Raw genomic sequence first — 19,743 nt, 5'->3', positions numbered from 1 at the left:
GGCTCACACACTCACAGCTACACGGGAGGTGAATAAAGGCCGGAGAGGAAGCCAGACAGGATTTGCTTCTTTTGCTTGCACCACAATGCAGTGCTGAAAGAGGAGGAATCTACATAAAAACGCCTTCCTGGCAACGCCCAAATGCCCTGCTGCCATGCAGATAAACACTGGCAGCGGCAGCAAGTGCATGCCCACAGCCACCCCTTGTTCCTTCACACCTTGTATCAGCTGTAATCCAGTCCAGTCCAGTGCTGCCTGCTGAGCAGCACTGACCAACACTGCCTGGGCCCAGGCTTTTATCTCTGAGGCCCCATTATGATGTCAGAAAGCTGGCTCTGGAATCCTGAGGGCTCCACTATGACACGTGCAAAGTTCCGTCTGAACTTTATATAAGACGGTGAGGCTCAGTCAGTCACTCAGCGTTGCCTGAGAGGGCAACACTGCAACAGCCGGCCGCCAGGCTGTCTTTTTTTTGCACAGCTAGTTGCCTCCAGGAGGCCACAAGAGGGAGACAAGGGACTGCAAAATGGAAAATAGGCATCCACCAACTTTACAGACAACTTCTCCTTGCTCCTACAACCTCCATCCTTGCACAGTTTGTTATTCTTCTAGGTAACATAGTAACAAATCCAAATTGCTGCTCTCTTTGTAGGCAAGCAAGGCTTTGTTGCAACTGCAATTCTTACTTCTTCTTGAAATGTAGGGACGACAGTACATTCCATCACATCCATCTAGTGTACACAGGTAGGTCCATTGTGGCGGGCAGGCGAGCGGGCGGGCTGCTTTATTGGCTGTTTGCTGTTCCCCTACTCCACTCCACTATTTGACTGTTGTGCTGCATCAATCAATCAATCAATCAATCAATCAATCAATCAGTGGCTGGCTCAGGTGCAGCTCTTTAACTTACCTAAAAGGGAGGGCGGAGAGAAGACAAGGAAGGTGAATGAGGTGTTCCAATGTGAAATGCCGGAAACACAGAAACACAGACGACACACAACAAGAGGTGGCAATCTATTCATTAATTGCATTTAATCAATGAGCTCATTATCACTCATGCATTGTCCAACAGGTGTTGAAATAATGGGATTAAAAGGGGAGATCCCTTCAGAAAGACAGAAACAATAGCAAAGACAAAAAACACTTTTGGAATCTGCTTTTAGTCAACACATAAGGAAAGGGTGCACCGGTCCTGGAAATACTGCAATACCAGGTCAATGCGTGGAGTGGACAGAGCAAGCTCTATTTCCATCTCCCTGTTCTAAAAATCCATTTAATATATGGTCCCCAGATAGGGGACGTATCAGATATTAAACTGATAAGAACAGATACTACACTTGATCTTAGCCAAAAGGCCGAGAAGCGATAACCCGAACGGGCCGCGCGTTGCCCGAGCCTGCCCGATACTGCTGTTCAGCCCTTGCAGCGATTCAGCCTACTTCTAGGCAATTCCATGGGGCCCTGCAGGCTCACACACTCACAGCTACACGGGAGGTGAATAAAGGCCGGAGAGGAAGCCAGACAGGATTTGCTTATTTTGCTTGCACCACAATGCAGTGCTGAAAGAGGAGGAATCTACATAAAAACGCCTTCCTGGCAACGCCCAAATGCCCTGCTGCCATGCAGATAAACACTGGCAGCGGCAGCAAGTGCATGCCCACAGCCACCCCTTGTTCCTTCACACCTTGTATCAGCTGTAATCCAGTCCAGTCCAGTGCTGCCTGCTGAGCAGCACTGACCAACACTGCCTGGGCCCAGGCTTTTATCTCTGAGGCCCCATTATGATGTCAGAAAGCTGGCTCTGGAATCCTGAGGGCTCCACTATGACACGTGCAAAGTTCCGTCTGAACTTTATATAAGACGGTGAGGCTCAGTCAGTCACTCAGTGTTGCCTGAGAGGGCAACACTGCAACAGCCGGCCGCCAGGCTGTCTTTTTTTTGCACAGCTAGTTGCCTCCAGGAGGCCACAAGAGGGAGACAAGGGACTGCAAAATGGAAAATAGGCATCCACCAACTTTACAGACAACTTCTCCTTGCTCCTACAACCTCCATCCTTGCACAGTTTGTTATTCTTCTAGGTAACATAGTAACAAATCCAAATTGCTGCTCTCTTTGTAGGCAAGCAAGGCTTTGTTGCAACTGCAATTCTTACTTCTTCTTGAAATGTAGGGACGACAGTACATTCCATCACATCCATCTAGTGTACACAGGTAGGTCCATTGTGGCGGGCAGGCGAGCGGGCGGGCTGCTTTATTGGCTGTTTGCTGTTCCCCTACTCCACTCCACTATTTGACTGTTGTGCTGCATCAATCAATCAATCAATCAATCAATCAATCAATCAATCAATCAATCAATCAGTGGCTGGCTCAGGTGCAGCTCTTTAACTTACCTAAAAGGGAGGGCGGAGAGAAGACAAGGAAGGTGAATGAGGTGTTCCAATGTGAAATGCCGGAAACACAGAAACACAGACGACACACAACAAGAGGTGGCAATCTATTCATTAATTGCATTTAATCAATGAGCTCATTATCACTCATGCATTGTCCAACAGGTGTTGAAATAATGGGATTAAAAGGGGAGATCCCTTCAGAAAGACAGAAACAATAGCAAAGACAAAAAAACACTTTTGGAATCTGCTTTTAGTCAACACATAAGGAAAGGGTGCACCGCTCCTGGAAATACTGCAATACCAGGTCAATGCGTGGAGTGGACAGAGCAAGCTCTATTTCCATCTCCCTGTTCTAAAAATCCATTTAATATATGGTCCCCAGATAGGGGACGTATCAGATATTAAACTGATAAGAACAGATACTACACTTGATCTTAGCCAAAAGGCCGAGAAGCGATAACCCGAACGGGCCGCGCGTTGCCCGAGCCTGCCCGATACTGCTGTTCAGCCCTTGCAGCGATTCAGCCTACTTCTAGGCAATTCCATGGGGCCCTGCAGGCTCACACACTCACAGCTACACGGGAGGTGAATAAAGGCCGGAGAGGAAGCCAGACAGGATTTGCTTCTTTTGCTTGCACCACAATGCAGTGCTGAAAGAGGAGGAATCTACATAAAAACGCCTTCCTGGCAACGCCCAAATGCCCTGCTGCCATGCAGATAAACACTGGCAGCGGCAGCAAGTGCATGCCCACAGCCACCCCTTGTTCCTTCACACCTTGTATCAGCTGTAATCCAGTCCAGTCCAGTGCTGCCTGCTGAGCAGCACTGACCAACACTGCCTGGGCCCAGGCTTTTATCTCTGAGGCCCCATTATGATGTCAGAAAGCTGGCTCTGGAATCCTGAGGGCTCCACTATGACACGTGCAAAGTTCCGTCTGAACTTTATATAAGACGGTGAGGCTCAGTCAGTCACTCAGTGTTGCCTGAGAGGGCAACACTGCAACAGCCGGCCGCCAGGCTGTCTTTTTTTTGCACAGCTAGTTGCCTCCAGGAGGCCACAAGAGGGAGACAAGGGACTGCAAAATGGAAAATAGGCATCCACCAACTTTACAGACAACTTCTCCTTGCTCCTACAACCTCCATCCTTGCACAGTTTGTTATTCTTCTAGGTAACATAGTAACAAATCCAAATTGCTGCTCTCTTTGTAGGCAAGCAAGGCTTTGTTGCAACTGCAATTCTTACTTCTTCTTGAAATGTAGGGACGACAGTACATTCCATCACATCCATCTAGTGTACACAGGTAGGTCCATTGTGGCGGGCAGGCGAGCGGGCGGGCTGCTTTATTGGCTGTTTGCTGTTCCCCTACTCCACTCCACTATTTGACTGTTGTGCTGCATCAATCAATCAATCAATCAATCAATCAATCAATCAATCAATCAATCAATCAATCAATCAATCAATCAGTGGCTGGCTCAGGTGCAGCTCTTTAACTTACCTAAAAGGGAGGGCGGAGAGAAGACAAGGAAGGTGAATGAGGTGTTCCAATGTGAAATGCCGGAAACACAGAAACACAGACGACACACAACAAGAGGTGGCAATCTATTCATTAATTGCATTTAATCAATGAGCTCATTATCACTCATGCATTGTCCAACAGGTGTTGAAATAATGGGATTAAAAGGGGAGATCCCTTCAGAAAGACAGAAACAATAGCAAAGACAAAAAACACTTTTGGAATCTGCTTTTAGTCAACACATAAGGAAAGGGTGCACCGGTCCTGGAAATACTGCAATACCAGGTCAATGCGTGGAGTGGACAGAGCAAGCTCTATTTCCATCTCCCTGTTCTAAAAATCCATTTAATATATGGTCCCCAGATAGGGGACGTATCAGATATTAAACTGATAAGAACAGATACTACACTTGATCTTAGCCAAAAGGCCGAGAAGCGATAACCCGAACGGGCCGCGCGTTGCCCGAGCCTGCCCGATACTGCTGTTCAGCCCTTGCAGCGATTCAGCCTACTTCTAGGCAATTCCATGGGGCCCTGCAGGCTCACACACTCACAGCTACACGGGAGGTGAATAAAGGCCGGAGAGGAAGCCAGACAGGATTTGCTTCTTTTGCTTGCACCACAATGCAGTGCTGAAAGAGGAGGAATCTACATAAAAACGCCTTCCTGGCAACGCCCAAATGCCCTGCTGCCATGCAGATAAACACTGGCAGCGGCAGCAAGTGCATGCCCACAGCCACCCCTTGTTCCTTCACACCTTGTATCAGCTGTAATCCAGTCCAGTCCAGTGCTGCCTGCTGAGCAGCACTGACCAACACTGCCTGGGCCCAGGCTTTTATCTCTGAGGCCCCATTATGATGTCAGAAAGCTGGCTCTGGAATCCTGAGGGCTCCACTATGACACGTGCAAAGTTCCGTCTGAACTTTATATAAGACGGTGAGGCTCAGTCAGTCACTCAGTGTTGCCTGAGAGGGCAACACTGCAACAGCCGGCCGCCAGGCTGTCTTTTTTTGCACAGCTAGTTGCCTCCAGGAGGCCACAAGAGGGAGACAAGGGACTGCAAAATGGAAAATAGGCATCCACCAACTTTACAGACAACTTCTCCTTGCTCCTACAACCTCCATCCTTGCACAGTTTGTTATTCTTCTAGGTAACATAGTAACAAATCCAAATTGCTGCTCTCTTTGTAGGCAAGCAAGGCTTTGTTGCAACTGCAATTCTTACTTCTTCTTGAAATGTAGGGACGACAGTACATTCCATCACATCCATCTAGTGTACACAGGTAGGTCCATTGTGGCGGGCAGGCGAGCGGGCGGGCTGCTTTATTGGCTGTTTGCTGTTCCCCTACTCCACTCCACTATTTGACTGTTGTGCTGCATCAATCAATCAATCAATCAATCAATCAATCAATCAATCAATCAGTGGCTGGCTCAGGTGCAGCTCTTTAACTTACCTAAAAGGGAGGGCGGAGAGAAGACAAGGAAGGTGAATGAGGTGTTCCAATGTGAAATGCCGGAAACACAGAAACACAGACGACACACAACAAGAGGTGGCAATCTATTCATTAATTGCATTTAATCAATGAGCTCATTATCACTCATGCATTGTCCAACAGGTGTTGAAATAATGGGATTAAAAGGGGAGATCCCTTCAGAAAGACAGAAACAATAGCAAAGACAAAAAACACTTTTGGAATCTGCTTTTAGTCAACACATAAGGAAAGGGTGCACCGGTCCTGGAAATACTGCAATACCAGGTCAATGCGTGGAGTGGACAGAGCAAGCTCTATTTCCATCTCCCTGTTCTAAAAATCCATTTAATATATGGTCCCCAGATAGGGGACGTATCAGATATTAAACTGATAAGAACAGATACTACACTTGATCTTAGCCAAAAGGCCGAGAAGCGATAACCCGAACGGGCCGCGCGTTGCCCGAGCCTGCCCGATACTGCTGTTCAGCCCTTGCAGCGATTCAGCCTACTTCTAGGCAATTCCATGGGGCCCTGCAGGCTCACACACTCACAGCTACACGGGAGGTGAATAAAGGCCGGAGAGGAAGCCAGACAGGATTTGCTTCTTTTGCTTGCACCACAATGCAGTGCTGAAAGAGGAGGAATCTACATAAAAACGCCTTCCTGGCAACGCCCAAATGCCCTGCTGCCATGCAGATAAACACTGGCAGCAGCAGCAAGTGCATGCCCACAGCCACCCCTTGTTCCTTCACACCTTGTATCAGCTGTAATCCAGTCCAGTCCAGTGCTGCCTGCTGAGCAGCACTGACCAACACTGCCTGGGCCCAGGCTTTTATCTCTGAGGCCCCATTATGATGTCAGAAAGCTGGCTCTGGAATCCTGAGGGCTCCACTATGACACGTGCAAAGTTCCGTCTGAACTTTATATAAGACGGTGAGGCTCAGTCAGTCACTCAGTGTTGCCTGAGAGGGCAACACTGCAACAGCCGGCCGCCAGGCTGTCTTTTTTTTGCACAGCTAGTTGCCTCCAGGAGGCCACAAGAGGGAGACAAGGGACTGCAAAATGGAAAATAGGCATCCACCAACTTTACAGACAACTTCTCCTTGCTCCTACAACCTCCATCCTTGCACAGTTTGTTATTCTTCTAGGTAACATAGTAACAAATCCAAATTGCTGCTCTCTTGGTAGGCAAGCAAGGCTTTGTTGCAACTGCAATTCTTACTTCTTCTTGAAATGTAGGGACGACAGTACATTCCATCACATCCATCTAGTGTACACAGGTAGGTCCATTGTGGCGGGCAGGCGAGCGGGCGGGCTGCTTTATTGGCTGTTTGCTGTTCCCCTACTCCACTCCACTATTTGACTGTTGTGCTGCATCAATCAATCAATCAATCAATCAATCAATCAATCAATCAATCAATCAATCAATCAATCAATCAATCAATCAATCAGTGGCTGGCTCAGGTGCAGCTCTTTAACTTACCTAAAAGGGAGGGCGGAGAGAAGACAAGGAAGGTGAATGAGGTGTTCCAATGTGAAATGCCGGAAACACAGAAACACAGACGACACACAACAAGAGGTGGCAATCTATTCATTAATTGCATTTAATCAATGAGCTCATTATCACTCATGCATTGTCCAACAGGTGTTGAAATAATGGGATTAAAAGGGGAGATCCCTTCAGAAAGACAGAAACAATAGCAAAGACAAAAAACACTTTTGGAATCTGCTTTTAGTCAACACATAAGGAAAGGGTGCACCGGTCCTGGAAATACTGCAATACCAGGTCAATGCGTGGAGTGGACAGAGCAAGCTCTATTTCCATCTCCCTGTTCTAAAAATCCATTTAATATATGGTCCCCAGATAGGGGACGTATCAGATATTAAACTGATAAGAACAGATACTACACTTGATCTTAGCCAAAAGGCCGAGAAGCGATAACCCGAACGGGCCGCGCGTTGCCCGAGCCTGCCCGATACTGCTGTTCAGCCCTTGCAGCGATTCAGCCTACTTCTAGGCAATTCCATGGGGCCCTGCAGGCTCACACACTCACAGCTACACGGGAGGTGAATAAAGGCCGGAGAGGAAGCCAGACAGGATTTGCTTCTTTTGCTTGCACCACAATGCAGTGCTGAAAGAGGAGGAATCTACATAAAAACGCCTTCCTGGCAACGCCCAAATGCCCTGCTGCCATGCAGATAAACACTGGCAGCAGCAGCAAGTGCATGCCCACAGCCACCCCTTGTTCCTTCACACCTTGTATCAGCTGTAATCCAGTCCAGTCCAGTGCTGCCTGCTGAGCAGCACTGACCAACACTGCCTGGGCCCAGGCTTTTATCTCTGAGGCCCCATTATGATGTCAGAAAGCTGGCTCTGGAATCCTGAGGGCTCCACTATGACACGTGCAAAGTTCCGTCTGAACTTTATATAAGACGGTGAGGCTCAGTCAGTCACTCAGTGTTGCCTGAGAGGGCAACACTGCAACAGCCGGCCGCCAGGCTGTCTTTTTTTTGCACAGCTAGTTGCCTCCAGGAGGCCACAAGAGGGAGACAAGGGACTGCAAAATGGAAAATAGGCATCCACCAACTTTACAGACAACTTCTCCTTGCTCCTACAACCTCCATCCTTGCACAGTTTGTTATTCTTCTAGGTAACATAGTAACAAATCCAAATTGCTGCTCTCTTGGTAGGCAAGCAAGGCTTTGTTGCAACTGCAATTCTTACTTCTTCTTGAAATGTAGGGACGACAGTACATTCCATCACATCCATCTAGTGTACACAGGTAGGTCCATTGTGGCGGGCAGGCGAGCGGGCGGGCTGCTTTATTGGCTGTTTGCTGTTCCCCTACTCCACTCCACTATTTGACTGTTGTGCTGCATCAATCAATCAATCAATCAATCAATCAATCAATCAATCAATCAATCAATCAATCAATCAATCAATCAATCAATCAGTGGCTGGCTCAGGTGCAGCTCTTTAACTTACCTAAAAGGGAGGGCGGAGAGAAGACAAGGAAGGTGAATGAGGTGTTCCAATGTGAAATGCCGGAAACACAGAAACACAGACGACACACAACAAGAGGTGGCAATCTATTCATTAATTGCATTTAATCAATGAGCTCATTATCACTCATGCATTGTCCAACAGGTGTTGAAATAATGGGATTAAAAGGGGAGATCCCTTCAGAAAGACAGAAACAATAGCAAAGACAAAAAACACTTTTGGAATCTGCTTTTAGTCAACACATAAGGAAAGGGTGCACCGGTCCTGGAAATACTGCAATACCAGGTCAATGCGTGGAGTGGACAGAGCAAGCTCTATTTCCATCTCCCTGTTCTAAAAATCCATTTAATATATGGTCCCCAGATAGGGGACGTATCAGATATTAAACTGATAAGAACAGATACTACACTTGATCTTAGCCAAAAGGCCGAGAAGCGATAACCCGAACGGGCCGCGCGTTGCCCGAGCCTGCCCGATACTGCTGTTCAGCCCTTGCAGCGATTCAGCCTACTTCTAGGCAATTCCATGGGGCCCTGCAGGCTCACACACTCACAGCTACACGGGAGGTGAATAAAGGCCGGAGAGGAAGCCAGACAGGATTTGCTTCTTTTGCTTGCACCACAATGCAGTGCTGAAAGAGGAGGAATCTACATAAAAATGCCTTCCTGGCAACGCCCAAATGCCCTGCTGCCATGCAGATAAACACTGGCAGCGGCAGCAAGTGCATGCCCACAGCCACCCCTTGTTCCTTCACACCTTGTATCAGCTGTAATCCAGTCCAGTCCAGTGCTGCCTGCTGAGCAGCACTGACCAACACTGCCTGGGCCCAGGCTTTTATCTCTGAGGCCCCATTATGATGTCAGAAAGCTGGCTCTGGAATCCTGAGGGCTCCACTATGACACGTGCAAAGTTCCGTCTGAACTTTATATAAGACGGTGAGGCTCAGTTAGTCACTCAGTGTTGCCTGAGAGGGCAACACTGCAACAGCCGGCCGCCAGGCTGTCTTTTTTTTGCACAGCTAGTTGCCTCCAGGAGGCCACAAGAGGGAGACAAGGGACTGCAAAATGGAAAATAGGCATCCACCAACTTTACAGACAACTTCTCCTTGCTCCTACAACCTCCATCCTTGCACAGTTTGTTATTCTTCTAGGTAACATAGTAACAAATCCAAATTGCTGCTCTCTTTGTAGGCAAGCAAGGCTTTGTTGCAACTGCAATTCTTACTTCTTCTTGAAATGTAGGGACGACAGTACATTCCATCACATCCATCTAGTGTACACAGGTAGGTCCATTGTGGCGGGCAGGCGAGCGGGCGGGCTGCTTTATTGGCTGTTTGCTGTTCCCCTACTCCACTCCACTATTTGACTGTTGTGCTGCATCAATCAATCAATCAATCAATCAATCAATCAATCAATCAATCAATCAATCAATCAATCAATCAATCAGTGGCTGGCTCAGGTGCAGCTCTTTAACTTACCTAAAAGGGAGGGCGGAGAGAAGACAAGGAAGGTGAATGAGGTGTTCCAATGTGAAATGCCGGAAACACAGAAACACAGACGACACACAACAAGAGGTGGCAATCTATTCATTAATTGCATTTAATCAATGAGCTCATTATCACTCATGCATTGTCCAACAGGTGTTGAAATAATGGGATTAAAAGGGGAGATCCCTTCAGAAAGACAGAAACAATAGCAAAGACAAAAAACACTTTTGGAATCTGCTTTTAGTCAACACATAAGGAAAGGGTGCACCGGTCCTGGAAATACTGCAATACCAGGTCAATGCGTGGAGTGGACAGAGCAAGCTCTATTTCCATCTCCCTGTTCTAAAAATCCATTTAATATATGGTCCCCAGATAGGGGACGTATCAGATATTAAACTGATAAGAACAGATACTACACTTGATCTTAGCCAAAAGGCCGAGAAGCGATAACCCGAACGGGCCGCGCGTTGCCCGAGCCTGCCCGATACTGCTGTTCAGCCCTTGCAGCGATTCAGCCTACTTCTAGGCAATTCCATGGGGCCCTGCAGGCTCACACACTCACAGCTACACGGGAGGTGAATAAAGGCCGGAGAGGAAGCCAGACAGGATTTGCTTCTTTTGCTTGCACCACAATGCAGTGCTGAAAGAGGAGGAATCTACATAAAAACGCCTTCCTGGCAACGCCCAAATGCCCTGCTGCCATGCAGATAAACACTGGCAGCGGCAGCAAGTGCATGCCCACAGCCACCCCTTGTTCCTTCACACCTTGTATCAGCTGTAATCCAGTCCAGTCCAGTGCTGCCTGCTGAGCAGCACTGACCAACACTGCCTGGGCCCAGGCTTTTATCTCTGAGGCCCCATTATGATGTCAGAAAGCTGGCTCTGGAATCCTGAGGGCTCCACTATGACACGTGCAAAGTTCCGTCTGAACTTTATATAAGACGGTGAGGCTCAGTCAGTCACTCAGCGTTGCCTGAGAGGGCAACACTGCAACAGCCGGCCGCCAGGCTGTCTTTTTTTTGCACAGCTAGTTGCCTCCAGGAGGCCACAAGAGGGAGACAAGGGACTGCAAAATGGAAAATAGGCATCCACCAACTTTACAGACAACTTCTCCTTGCTCCTACAACCTCCATCCTTGCACAGTTTGTTATTCTTCTAGGTAACATAGTAACAAATCCAAATTGCTGCTCTCTTTGTAGGCAAGCAAGGCTTTGTTGCAACTGCAATTCTTACTTCTTCTTGAAATGTAGGGACGACAGTACATTCCATCACATCCATCTAGTGTACACAGGTAGGTCCATTGTGGCGGGCAGGCGAGCGGGCGGGCTGCTTTATTGGCTGTTTGCTGTTCCCCTACTCCACTCCACTATTTGACTGTTGTGCTGCATCAATCAATCAATCAATCAATCAATCAATCAATCAGTGGCTGGCTCAGGTGCAGCTCTTTAACTTACCTAAAAGGGAGGGCGGAGAGAAGACAAGGAAGGTGAATGAGGTGTTCCAATGTGAAATGCCGGAAACACAGAAACACAGACGACACACAACAAGAGGTGGCAATCTATTCATTAATTGCATTTAATCAATGAGCTCATTATCACTCATGCATTGTCCAACAGGTGTTGAAATAATGGGATTAAAAGGGGAGATCCCTTCAGAAAGACAGAAACAATAGCAAAGACAAAAAACACTTTTGGAATCTGCTTTTAGTCAACACATAAGGAAAGGGTGCACCGGTCCTGGAAATACTGCAATACCAGGTCAATGCGTGGAGTGGACAGAGCAAGCTCTATTTCCATCTCCCTGTTCTAAAAATCCATTTAATATATGGTCCCCAGATAGGGGACGTATCAGATATTAAACTGATAAGAACAGATACTACACTTGATCTTAGCCAAAAGGCCGAGAAGCGATAACCCGAACGGGCCGCGCGTTGCCCGAGCCTGCCCGATACTGCTGTTCAGCCCTTGCAGCGATTCAGCCTACTTCTAGGCAATTCCATGGGGCCCTGCAGGCTCACACACTCACAGCTACACGGGAGGTGAATAAAGGCCGGAGAGGAAGCCAGACAGGATTTGCTTATTTTGCTTGCACCACAATGCAGTGCTGAAAGAGGAGGAATCTACATAAAAACGCCTTCCTGGCAACGCCCAAATGCCCTGCTGCCATGCAGATAAACACTGGCAGCGGCAGCAAGTGCATGCCCACAGCCACCCCTTGTTCCTTCACACCTTGTATCAGCTGTAATCCAGTCCAGTCCAGTGCTGCCTGCTGAGCAGCACTGACCAACACTGCCTGGGCCCAGGCTTTTATCTCTGAGGCCCCATTATGATGTCAGAAAGCTGGCTCTGGAATCCTGAGGGCTCCACTATGACACGTGCAAAGTTCCGTCTGAACTTTATATAAGACGGTGAGGCTCAGTCAGTCACTCAGTGTTGCCTGAGAGGGCAACACTGCAACAGCCGGCCGCCAGGCTGTCTTTTTTTTGCACAGCTAGTTGCCTCCAGGAGGCCACAAGAGGGAGACAAGGGACTGCAAAATGGAAAATAGGCATCCACCAACTTTACAGACAACTTCTCCTTGCTCCTACAACCTCCATCCTTGCACAGTTTGTTATTCTTCTAGGTAACATAGTAACAAATCCAAATTGCTGCTCTCTTTGTAGGCAAGCAAGGCTTTGTTGCAACTGCAATTCTTACTTCTTCTTGAAATGTAGGGACGACAGTACATTCCATCACATCCATCTAGTGTACACAGGTAGGTCCATTGTGGCGGGCAGGCGAGCGGGCGGGCTGCTTTATTGGCTGTTTGCTGTTCCCCTACTCCACTCCACTATTTGACTGTTGTGCTGCATCAATCAATCAATCAATCAATCAATCAATCAATCAATCAATCAATCAGTGGCTGGCTCAGGTGCAGCTCTTTAACTTACCTAAAAGGGAGGGCGGAGAGAAGACAAGGAAGGTGAATGAGGTGTTCCAATGTGAAATGCCGGAAACACAGAAACACAGACGACACACAACAAGAGGTGGCAATCTATTCATTAATTGCATTTAATCAATGAGCTCATTATCACTCATGCATTGTCCAACAGGTGTTGAAATAATGGGATTAAAAGGGGAGATCCCTTCAGAAAGACAGAAACAATAGCAAAGACAAAAAAACACTTTTGGAATCTGCTTTTAGTCAACACATAAGGAAAGGGTGCACCGCTCCTGGAAATACTGCAATACCAGGTCAATGCGTGGAGTGGACAGAGCAAGCTCTATTTCCATCTCCCTGTTCTAAAAATCCATTTAATATATGGTCCCCAGATAGGGGACGTATCAGATATTAAACTGATAAGAACAGATACTACACTTGATCTTAGCCAAAAGGCCGAGAAGCGATAACCCGAACGGGCCGCGCGTTGCCCGAGCCTGCCCGATACTGCTGTTCAGCCCTTGCAGCGATTCAGCCTACTTCTAGGCAATTCCATGGGGCCCTGCAGGCTCACACACTCACAGCTACACGGGAGGTGAATAAAGGCCGGAGAGGAAGCCAGACAGGATTTGCTTCTTTTGCTTGCACCACAATGCAGTGCTGAAAGAGGAGGAATCTACATAAAAACGCCTTCCTGGCAACGCCCAAATGCCCTGCTGCCATGCAGATAAACACTGGCAGCGGCAGCAAGTGCATGCCCACAGCCACCCCTTGTTCCTTCACACCTTGTATCAGCTGTAATCCAGTCCAGTCCAGTGCTGCCTGCTGAGCAGCACTGACCAACACTGCCTGGGCCCAGGCTTTTATCTCTGAGGCCCCATTATGATGTCAGAAAGCTGGCTCTGGAATCCTGAGGGCTCCACTATGACACGTGCAAAGTTCCGTCTGAACTTTATATAAGACGGTGAGGCTCAGTCAGTCACTCAGTGTTGCCTGAGAGGGCAACACTGCAACAGCCGGCCGCCAGGCTGTCTTTTTTTTGCACAGCTAGTTGCCTCCAGGAGGCCACAAGAGGGAGACAAGGGACTGCAAAATGGAAAATAGGCATCCACCAACTTTACAGACAACTTCTCCTTGCTCCTACAACCTCCATCCTTGCACAGTTTGTTATTCTTCTAGGTAACATAGTAACAAATCCAAATTGCTGCTCTCTTTGTAGGCAAGCAAGGCTTTGTTGCAACTGCAATTCTTACTTCTTCTTGAAATGTAGGGACGACAGTACATTCCATCACATCCATCTAGTGTACACAGGTAGGTCCATTGTGGCGGGCAGGCGAGCGGGCGGGCTGCTTTATTGGCTGTTTGCTGTTCCCCTACTCCACTCCACTATTTGACTGTTGTGCTGCATCAATCAATCAATCAATCAATCAATCAATCAATCAATCAATCAATCAATCAATCAATCAATCAATCAGTGGCTGGCTCAGGTGCAGCTCTTTAACTTACCTAAAAGGGAGGGCGGAGAGAAGACAAGGAAGGTGAATGAGGTGTTCCAATGTGAAATGCCGGAAACACAGAAACACAGACGACACACAACAAGAGGTGGCAATCTATTCATTAATTGCATTTAATCAATGAGCTCATTATCACTCATGCATTGTCCAACAGGTGTTGAAATAATGGGATTAAAAGGGGAGATCCCTTCAGAAAGACAGAAACAATAGCAAAGACAAAAAACACTTTTGGAATCTGCTTTTAGTCAACACATAAGGAAAGGGTGCACCGGTCCTGGAAATACTGCAATACCAGGTCAATGCGTGGAGTGGACAGAGCAAGCTCTATTTCCATCTCCCTGTTCTAAAAATCCATTTAATATATGGTCCCCAGATAGGGGACGTATCAGATATTAAACTGATAAGAACAGATACTACACTTGATCTTAGCCAAAAGGCCGAGAAGCGATAACCCGAACGGGCCGCGCGTTGCCCGAGCCTGCCCGATACTGCTGTTCAGCCCTTGCAGCGATTCAGCCTACTTCTAGGCAATTCCATGGGGCCCTGCAGGCTCACACACTCACAGCTACACGGGAGGTGAATAAAGGCCGGAGAGGAAGCCAGACAGGATTTGCTTCTTTTGCTTGCACCACAATGCAGTGCTGAAAGAGGAGGAATCTACATAAAAACGCCTTCCTGGCAACGCCCAAATGCCCTGCTGCCATGCAGATAAACACTGGCAGCGGCAGCAAGTGCATGCCCACAGCCACCCCTTGTTCCTTCACACCTTGTATCAGCTGTAATCCAGTCCAGTCCAGTGCTGCCTGCTGAGCAGCACTGACCAACACTGCCTGGGCCCAGGCTTTTATCTCTGAGGCCCCATTATGATGTCAGAAAGCTGGCTCTGGAATCCTGAGGGCTCCACTATGACACGTGCAAAGTTCCGTCTGAACTTTATATAAGACGGTGAGGCTCAGTCAGTCACTCAGTGTTGCCTGAGAGGGCAACACTGCAACAGCCGGCCGCCAGGCTGTCTTTTTTTGCACAGCTAGTTGCCTCCAGGAGGCCACAAGAGGGAGACAAGGGACTGCAAAATGGAAAATAGGCATCCACCAACTTTACAGACAACTTCTCCTTGCTCCTACAACCTCCATCCTTGCACAGTTTGTTATTCTTCTAGGTAACATAGTAACAAATCCAAATTGCTGCTCTCTTTGTAGGCAAGCAAGGCTTTGTTGCAACTGCAATTCTTACTTCTTCTTGAAATGTAGGGACGACAGTACATTCCATCACATCCATCTAGTGTACACAGGTAGGTCCATTGTGGCGGGCAGGCGAGCGGGCGGGCTGCTTTATTGGCTGTTTGCTGTTCCCCTACTCCACTCCACTATTTGACTGTTGTGCTGCATCAATCAATCAATCAATCAATCAATCAATCAATCAATCAATCAATCAATCAATCAATCAGTGGCTGGCTCAGGTGCAGCTCTTTAACTTACCTAAAAGGGAGGGCGGAGAGAAGACAAGGAAGGTGAATGAGGTGTTCCAATGTGAAATGCCGGAAACACAGAAACACAGACGACACACAACAAGAGGTGGCAATCTATTCATTAATTGCATTTAATCAATGAGCTCATTATCACTCATGCATTGTCCAACAGGTGTTGAAATAATGGGATTAAAAGGGGAGATCCCTTCAGAAAGACAGAAACAATAGCAAAGACAAAAAACACTTTTGGAATCTGCTTTTAGTCAACACATAAGGAAAGGGTGCACCGGTCCTGGAAATACTGCAATACCAGGTCAATGCGTGGAGTGGACAGAGCAAGCTCTATTTCCATCTCCCTGTTCTAAAAATCCATTTAATATATGGTCCCCAGATAGGGGACGTATCAGATATTAAACTGATAAGAACAGATACTACACTTGATCTTAGCCAAAAGGCCGAGAAGCGATAACCCGAACGGGCCGCGCGTTGCCCGAGCCTGCCCGATACTGCTGTTCAGCCCTTGCAGCGATTCAGCCTACTTCTAGGCAATTCCATGGGGCCCTGCAGGCTCACACACTCACAGCTACACGGGAGGTGAATAAAGGCCGGAGAGGAAGCCAGACAGGATTTGCTTCTTTTGCTTGCACCACAATGCAGTGCTGAAAGAGGAGGAATCTACATAAAAACGCCTTCCTGGCAACGCCCAAATGCCCTGCTGCCATGCAGATAAACACTGGCAGCGGCAGCAAGTGCATGCCCACAGCCACCCCTTGTTCCTTCACACCTTGTATCAGCTGTAATCCAGTCCAGTCCAGTGCTGCCTGCTGAGCAGCACTGACCAACACTGCCTGGGCCCAGGCTTTTATCTCTGAGGCCCCATTATGATGTCAGAAAGCTGGCTCTGGAATCCTGAGGGCTCCACTATGACACGTGCAAAGTTCCGTCTGAACTTTATATAAGACGGTGAGGCTCAGTCAGTCACTCAGTGTTGCCTGAGAGGGCAACACTGCAACAGCCGGCCGCCAGGCTGTCTTTTTTTGCACAGCTAGTTGCCTCCAGGAGGCCACAAGAGGGAGACAAGGGACTGCAAAATGGAAAATAGGCATCCACCAACTTTACAGACAACTTCTCCTTGCTCCTACAACCTCCATCCTTGCACAGTTTGTTATTCTTCTAGGTAACATAGTAACAAATCCAAATTGCTGCTCTCTTTGTAGGCAAGCAAGGCTTTGTTGCAACTGCAATTCTTACTTCTTCTTGAAATGTAGGGACGACAGTACATTCCATCACATCCATCTAGTGTACACAGGTAGGTCCATTGTGGCGGGCAGGCGAGCGGGCGGGCTGCTTTATTGGCTGTTTGCTGTTCCCCTACTCCACTCCACTATTTGACTGTTGTGCTGCATCAATCAATCAATCAATCAATCAATCAATCAATCAATCAATCAATCAATCAGTGGCTGGCTCAGGTGCAGCTCTTTAACTTACCTAAAAGGGAGGGCGGAGAGAAGACAAGGAAGGTGAATGAGGTGTTCCAATGTGAAATGCCGGAAACACAGAAACACAGACGACACACAACAAGAGGTGGCAATCTATTCATTAATTGCATTTAATCAATGAGCTCATTATCACTCATGCATTGTCCAACAGGTGTTGAAATAATGGGATTAAAAGGGGAGATCCCTTCAGAAAGACAGAAACAATAGCAAAGACAAAAAACACTTTTGGAATCTGCTTTTAGTCAACACATAAGGAAAGGGTGCACCGGTCCTGGAAATACTGCAATACCAGGTCAATGCGTGGAGTGGACAGAGCAAGCTCTATTTCCATCTCCCTGTTCTAAAAATCCATTTAATATATGGTCCCCAGATAGGGGACGTATCAGATATTAAACTGATAAGAACAGATACTACACTTGATCTTAGCCAAAAGGCCGAGAAGCGATAACCCGAACGGGCCGCGCGTTGCCCGAGCCTGCCCGATACTGCTGTTCAGCCCTTGCAGCGATTCAGCCTACTTCTAGGCAATTCCATGGGGCCCTGCAGGCTCACACACTCACAGCTACACGGGAGGTGAATAAAGGCCGGAGAGGAAGCCAGACAGGATTTGCTTCTTTTGCTTGCACCACAATGCAGTGCTGAAAGAGGAGGAATCTACATAAAAACGCCTTCCTGGCAACGCCCAAATGCCCTGCTGCCATGCAGATAAACACTGGCAGCAGCAGCAAGTGCATGCCCACAGCCACCCCTTGTTCCTTCACACCTTGTATCAGCTGTAATCCAGTCCAGTCCAGTGCTGCCTGCTGAGCAGCACTGACCAACACTGCCTGGGCCCAGGCTTTTATCTCTGAGGCCCCATTATGATGTCAGAAAGCTGGCTCTGGAATCCTGAGGGCTCCACTATGACACGTGCAAAGTTCCGTCTGAACTTTATATAAGACGGTGAGGCTCAGTCAGTCACTCAGTGTTGCCTGAGAGGGCAACACTGCAACAGCCGGCCGCCAGGCTGTCTTTTTTTTGCACAGCTAGTTGCCTCCAGGAGGCCACAAGAGGGAGACAAGGGACTGCAAAATGGAAAATAGGCATCCACCAACTTTACAGACAACTTCTCCTTGCTCCTACAACCTCCATCCTTGCACAGTTTGTTATTCTTCTAGGTAACATAGTAACAAATCCAAATTGCTGCTCTCTTTGTAGGCAAGCAAGGCTTTGTTGCAACTGCAATTCTTACTTCTTCTTGAAATGTAGGGACGACAGTACATTCCATCACATCCATCTAGTGTACACAGGTAGGTCCATTGTGGCGGGCAGGCGAGCGGGCGGGCTGCTTTATTGGCTGTTTGCTGTTCCCCTACTCCACTCCACTATTTGACTGTTGTGCTGCATCAATCAATCAATCAATCAATCAATCAATCAATCAATCAATCAATCAATCAATCAATCAGTGGCTGGCTCAGGTGCAGCTCTTTAACTTACCTAAAAGGGAGGGCGGAGAGAAGACAAGGAAGGTGAATGAGGTGTTCCAATGTGAAATGCCGGAAACACAGAAACACAGACGACACACAACAAGAGGTGGCAATCTATTCATTAATTGCATTTAATCAATGAGCTCATTATCACTCATGCATTGTCCAACAGGTGTTGAAATAATGGGATTAAAAGGGGAGATCCCTTCAGAAAGACAGAAACAATAGCAAAGACAAAAAACACTTTTGGAATCTGCTTTTAGTCAACACATAAGGAAAGGGTGCACCGGTCCTGGAAATACTGCAATACCAGGTCAATGCGTGGAGTGGACAGAGCAAGCTCTATTTCCATCTCCCTGTTCTAAAAATCCATTTAATATATGGTCCCCAGATAGGGGACGTATCAGATATTAAACTGATAAGAACAGATACTACACTTGATCTTAGCCAAAAGGCCGAGAAGCGATAACCCGAACGGGCCGCGCGTTGCCCGAGCCTGCCCGATACTGCTGTTCAGCCCTTGCAGCGATTCAGCCTACTTCTAGGCAATTCCATGGGGCCCTGCAGGCTCACACACTCACAGCTACACGGGAGGTGAATAAAGGCCGGAGAGGAAGCCAGACAGGATTTGCTTCTTTTGCTTGCACCACAATGCAGTGCTGAAAGAGGAGGAATCTACATAAAAACGCCTTCCTGGCAACGCCCAAATGCCCTGCTGCCATGCAGATAAACACTGGCAGCGGCAGCAAGTGCATGCCCACAGCCACCCCTTGTTCCTTCACACCTTGTATCAGCTGTAATCCAGTCCAGTCCAGTGCTGCCTGCTGAGCAGCACTGACCAACACTGCCTGGGCCCAGGCTTTTATCTCTGAGGCCCCATTATGATGTCAGAAAGCTGGCTCTGGAATCCTGAGGGCTCCACTATGACACGTGCAAAGTTCCGTCTGAACTTTATATAAGACGGTGAGGCTCAGTCAGTCACTCAGTGTTGCCTGAGAGGGCAACACTGCAACAG

The 19,743-nt window shown here is 47.8% G+C and overlaps 13 non-coding genes across 13 annotated transcripts; all 13 read right to left on the bottom strand.

Moving 5' to 3' along the window:
• Nucleotides 1–1,173: 1,173 nt before the first annotated feature.
• On the bottom strand, nucleotides 1,174–1,364 carry LOC142685132 (U2 spliceosomal RNA). Its single transcript, XR_012854687.1, has one exon. It is a non-coding gene; the product is annotated as a U2 spliceosomal RNA (small nuclear RNA).
• Nucleotides 1,365–2,653: 1,289 nt separating this feature from the next.
• LOC142684794 (U2 spliceosomal RNA) lies at nucleotides 2,654–2,844 on the bottom strand. The gene has a single exon (XR_012854383.1). It is a non-coding gene; the product is annotated as a U2 spliceosomal RNA (small nuclear RNA).
• Nucleotides 2,845–4,148: 1,304 nt separating this feature from the next.
• LOC142685131 (U2 spliceosomal RNA) lies at nucleotides 4,149–4,339 on the bottom strand. Its single transcript, XR_012854686.1, has one exon. It is a non-coding gene; the product is annotated as a U2 spliceosomal RNA (small nuclear RNA).
• Nucleotides 4,340–5,618: 1,279 nt separating this feature from the next.
• On the bottom strand, nucleotides 5,619–5,809 carry LOC142685130 (U2 spliceosomal RNA). Its single transcript, XR_012854685.1, has one exon. It is a non-coding gene; the product is annotated as a U2 spliceosomal RNA (small nuclear RNA).
• A 1,312-nt stretch (nucleotides 5,810–7,121) lies between these two features.
• On the bottom strand, nucleotides 7,122–7,312 carry LOC142685128 (U2 spliceosomal RNA). Its single transcript, XR_012854684.1, has one exon. It is a non-coding gene; the product is annotated as a U2 spliceosomal RNA (small nuclear RNA).
• Nucleotides 7,313–8,624: 1,312 nt separating this feature from the next.
• Nucleotides 8,625–8,815, bottom strand: LOC142685127 (U2 spliceosomal RNA). The gene has a single exon (XR_012854683.1). It is a non-coding gene; the product is annotated as a U2 spliceosomal RNA (small nuclear RNA).
• Nucleotides 8,816–10,119: 1,304 nt separating this feature from the next.
• LOC142685126 (U2 spliceosomal RNA) lies at nucleotides 10,120–10,310 on the bottom strand. The gene has a single exon (XR_012854682.1). It is a non-coding gene; the product is annotated as a U2 spliceosomal RNA (small nuclear RNA).
• Nucleotides 10,311–11,582: 1,272 nt separating this feature from the next.
• On the bottom strand, nucleotides 11,583–11,773 carry LOC142685125 (U2 spliceosomal RNA). Its single transcript, XR_012854681.1, has one exon. It is a non-coding gene; the product is annotated as a U2 spliceosomal RNA (small nuclear RNA).
• Nucleotides 11,774–13,058: 1,285 nt separating this feature from the next.
• On the bottom strand, nucleotides 13,059–13,249 carry LOC142685135 (U2 spliceosomal RNA). Its single transcript, XR_012854690.1, has one exon. It is a non-coding gene; the product is annotated as a U2 spliceosomal RNA (small nuclear RNA).
• A 1,304-nt stretch (nucleotides 13,250–14,553) lies between these two features.
• Nucleotides 14,554–14,744, bottom strand: LOC142685124 (U2 spliceosomal RNA). Its single transcript, XR_012854680.1, has one exon. It is a non-coding gene; the product is annotated as a U2 spliceosomal RNA (small nuclear RNA).
• A 1,295-nt stretch (nucleotides 14,745–16,039) lies between these two features.
• Nucleotides 16,040–16,230, bottom strand: LOC142685122 (U2 spliceosomal RNA). The gene has a single exon (XR_012854678.1). It is a non-coding gene; the product is annotated as a U2 spliceosomal RNA (small nuclear RNA).
• A 1,287-nt stretch (nucleotides 16,231–17,517) lies between these two features.
• LOC142685121 (U2 spliceosomal RNA) lies at nucleotides 17,518–17,708 on the bottom strand. Its single transcript, XR_012854677.1, has one exon. It is a non-coding gene; the product is annotated as a U2 spliceosomal RNA (small nuclear RNA).
• Nucleotides 17,709–19,004: 1,296 nt separating this feature from the next.
• LOC142685120 (U2 spliceosomal RNA) lies at nucleotides 19,005–19,195 on the bottom strand. Its single transcript, XR_012854676.1, has one exon. It is a non-coding gene; the product is annotated as a U2 spliceosomal RNA (small nuclear RNA).
• Nucleotides 19,196–19,743: the final 548 nt, after the last annotated feature.

Source organism: Rhinoderma darwinii (genome assembly GCF_050947455.1).
Source record: "Rhinoderma darwinii isolate aRhiDar2 chromosome 5 unlocalized genomic scaffold, aRhiDar2.hap1 SUPER_5_unloc_11, whole genome shotgun sequence".
NCBI classification, from domain to species: Eukaryota; Metazoa; Chordata; class Amphibia; order Anura; family Rhinodermatidae; genus Rhinoderma; species Rhinoderma darwinii.
Note: the sequence above shows the minus strand (reverse complement) of the source record. Positions and strands in the feature narration are given on the sequence as shown.